The sequence below is a fragment of the Xiphophorus maculatus genome, chromosome 8 (genome assembly GCF_002775205.1).
Source record: "Xiphophorus maculatus strain JP 163 A chromosome 8, X_maculatus-5.0-male, whole genome shotgun sequence".
Classification (NCBI taxonomy): domain Eukaryota; kingdom Metazoa; phylum Chordata; class Actinopteri; order Cyprinodontiformes; family Poeciliidae; genus Xiphophorus; species Xiphophorus maculatus.
The window spans coordinates 5767389-5771378 of NC_036450.1; the positions used below are offsets into that span (position 1 = coordinate 5767389).

General features: G+C 40.4%; 1 long non-coding RNA gene across 1 annotated transcript; it reads right to left on the minus strand.

The window, feature by feature from the left end:
• Positions 1-269: 269 nt before the first annotated feature.
• On the minus strand, positions 270-2874 carry LOC111609509. Its single transcript, XR_002753154.1, has 3 exons — positions 2834-2874; positions 426-504; positions 270-279 (listed from the first exon to the last, which is right to left on the minus strand). It is a non-coding gene; the product is annotated as an uncharacterized LOC111609509 (long non-coding RNA).
• Positions 2875-3990: the final 1116 nt, after the last annotated feature.

Genomic DNA, 3990 nt, shown 5'->3' on the forward strand with positions numbered 1-3990 from the left:
CAGCAAATATGTAATTTATCTATCATTTCAATTCTCTGAAGAAATCCTCTTACTGTTCTCCAGACGGTCAGCCAGCTTTTCCTGTTTCATCCTCCGCAGGAAGTTCAGTGTGATCTTCATCACTGCCTCTCTGCTGCTCCTCCTCTGTTCTTCATCTTCACCTTCCAACACCTCATCATCTCTCTGAGTCTCTGAGCATTCTGGGCAATCTGGACTCAGAGCTTTCTGGATATTCTTCAGTTCTTTCTTCACAAAAGTGACAATATTGTCCTCCAGCAGCTGGAACAGAAAAATAGATGAAGGAAACATCATAAGCCAAACACCAGATGGATGTTGGACAGACTGACAGTCCTCTGGTCTACAAAGTGCAGCATGAAGGTGACTTTGAACAGAACCCATGGAAAAGTTGTTGTTCATGTACAGACCATAAATATGGAGTCCAGTTGTGTTTGATGCTGCTGGGCAGATGAACCACTGGGGACCTCTGAGCTCTGCTGGTCCACTCTGTGGAGGAACCAGGAACAATTAGGAAGTCAGGAAATATTCATCCAGCAGTATTCACAGATGAAGTCACCAGGAGTTTAACATTAAAAGACCTTAATATAGAAAAACAGCATCACATAAACACAATTTAAAGTCAGAAAGAGTAAGATGATCTACGAACTAGAAGAACCTCTGATGGTCCACATCAGCTCAGTTTGGTTGAGTTCCAGCAGATCTCACCAACCACATCATGAAGCGTTCCTTCCCTGCTGAACTGCTCTCACAATGCACACAGGAACCAAGTCCTGATGGACCAGACTGCTTTACCAGGTATTTCCCAGTGGGTTGTGGAAATGTGTCCACCGTTAATCTGACATGGAGCTAGGAAGCAGCAGATTATCATCATCAACACCCAAACATGGCGATATGAAGGTGTTGTCAATGGTGTTTAGGTCTGGTGAAGAAGGGGACTACTTCATTATTCTTTCATCTTTAAGGCCTTTACTGGCTAGACACAGTGGAGTACTTTGATGCACACAATAGAGCATTGTCCTGCATAAAAATCATGGTCTTCTAATGAGACACAATCTTAGAACGACCAACGTTCTAAGATTGTCGTAAGGGGAAAAATAGGAGCAAAAAATCGTGTAGTGTGAACTATTGCATCAGGTAGTCGATGTGCCCATCTTCTCTATTTAAATCTAATTATTACTGAAGGGCAACATAATATACAGACTTCATAATCTGCACTTTTTTGGTTGAATGCAGTATTTATTTCCAATTTTGGCTTCATGCTGTTTAGTTTTTTTTTTCAAGTGCGTTTGTTAATGGAGACTGAGAATCCATTTTATTTTTGTTTTTGTTTTTTTTGTTTAATTTGTTTATCAGTTCCCGTGTTAAGTGTTCTATAGAAAATAATGTGTATCTATCTTTGGCAGGAAATCACAGGCATTATTTTGTCATGTCCATTAAATCAGTGTAAAAAGGTCTTCAAACAATATTATTGTTTATCACAATAATTTCTGAGACAATTAATCGCTCAGCAAAATTTGTTATCGTGACAGGCCTAGGTAATAATATGTATGAAAGATGATCTGCAAAAAATCTATTTCCTCTGACTTTTCCCATTGCTATCTAGAAACAACCAATCAGTGGCAGGTGAGTTTTATTGCTGTCAATCACAATCTCATGTGGTGCTGCTCATCCTCCCTCCTCTCGCTCTGTGCTATGCTGCAGCTAGCATAGCCTGTTGTGAATGCTCAGTCTAGTTAGCATAGCTACCAATGACAGCAGTAAAACATTTTTCCGGTAACGATAAGATGTTTCTCCACCATTAGCACATTTAGCAGTGAATGAATGAGATTGATTGACAGCACTAAGACCCTCCTCCTGGTTCTGATTGGTTGTTTTTGGTCAGAACGGCTAACAGTAGCAGGTCAGGGAGGAGATGGATCTTTTTTCACAGATTATCTGTTTCATAACAAACTGTCACGACATGGTGACAACTTTAATAAATATGGAGAAAACACATTTTATATTAAAGTTATATACTGCAGCTTGAGTAAAATGCAACTACATAGCATTTTTTGAGAAGTCTGGATTGTTTTATGTATATTTTGCACATTGTGTTTCACTGTTGCTGGTGGAGAGAGACATTTCAGTATCTAAAACTAACAGAAAACATTTAAGCAACCTACTTGCATATTGTATGTGGACTGTTGCATGTAAAATTCATGAGCAGTAAATATTGTGCTAGTATCAGTATTGGACCAAAGAAAGCAAGGCAGTAGCAAGCCTTTAAAATTGTGACACTTTTTATGGGTCCAATAGACTCAAAAAAATTTAACAGCAGCTTCACGGGGCCCCAATTCAATTTTTTGTCATGGGGCCCAAGATTCCTGGCGGCGCCCCTGCAGACAGATCCAAATGACTGAAGAACTTGCGCAGATTTCTCTGCAGATGCGACCAGGAGGAATTTGTGAGGCTGCATGTTCAGATCCCAGCAGCTGAACTGCTGGTATTTTCAGTGAAGTCGTTTGATTTAATTTATTATAAGTTATTGAGGCCACAGTCAGTGGTTTTTATCACTGCGGAGAAAAAGTTAGAAGTTTATCTGCTTTATGTGTTATGAGATCTGGATTCACGGTTCAACTAGCTGACAGAGCCAAAGACTGTCCTGCGCATGGGGACCAACCCGTCAGGCCCGCAACCTGTGGCTTCAAATCGCACTTCTCTCATCAGCTGGGTTCAGACCCCAAAGACAAAGATGAAGATAAAGACAAAGACCAAGGCAAAGAAGAAGAACTGGTGTCTTCCTTCCTGCCAGCACCCAAGTCCTGTGTGACCTCACCATCCATGCGGAGAAGAAGCTCATCAGACCTACAGAGATTCCTGCCTTCGCCGATCAACTTCCTCCTCCTGCTGCAGCACCTTCTTCATCATCAGGCCAGGTCTGGGGTTTAAAACGTCAAACTCCGTCCGTCTCTCTCAAAGGTTCCCTTTTTAGTTCTCAGTGTCAGCAGTAGGGAAAGACAGACTAGATGATTAATTTTACTTATTTGATTATTTCTGCTACTGAATTAAGCTGTACTGACCCTTGCAAAAATGCTTTACTAATAAAATATTTAGCATAAAGAAAATCTAAAAGATGTTGTGGACATTCAGTTAATGAGTCACCTTAAAGTTCTTTGATGGTTGTAAAATAGCTATGATGTTTGATTCTGGAGAGGAAAAAGTGGAAAATGTTTTTAGGTTGCTGGTAGCCCATATGTACAACATCATCCTTGGGACTCGCCGAGTCACTAAAACCTACCTGGTTCAATAACAAATGCAAGTTGTAATATAGAGAATGAGCGACCGTTAACAGGTGTGCTCTGTGAAACTAGTTGGCTGCAGGCTGATCAGTCTGGCTAATTCACAGGGGGAAGAAGGTTGGGACACCTGGATGTAAGCCGTCAGAAACCAGGCGAATCGTTTCTCGAAACCAGCTTAAACAGAGTTTACTTCAGTTCTGCACAGGGTAAATCCCAGCAGATTTAGAAAACCAATTCACCCGTTAGATGGAGAGCTGGTAGCACATCTCCCCTCTCAGAAGAGGAAGTAGAGAGTGAGAGAGTAGAGAAAGAAGGGGGGTGGGGGGGTTGCGCAGCAACACCATCCAAGGAGGATCTGATGGAGCTTCAATCAGAACCAGATGGTCAGTTAGAGACCATCTGGTTCTGAAAGATATCTACATGAGATATTTATTTTAGCTTAACTGTGGAAATGGTTAATAATCCACTATGTTGGATGATGTTTGAACCACAGAGATGAAACTGGATTCATAAAATTAATTCATAAAAGCCTTTTTCTTTCAGCATTACTCTGTCTAGAAAATAAATAAAATTTAGATTTAGAGGACAATCCAAATATCAATCTAGAAATTAAACTCACTTCTGCCTTTTGTGTTTGCCTGTTAAATTAATATTTAACACACAAACACACATATTTGCATATGTGTGTTTGTAT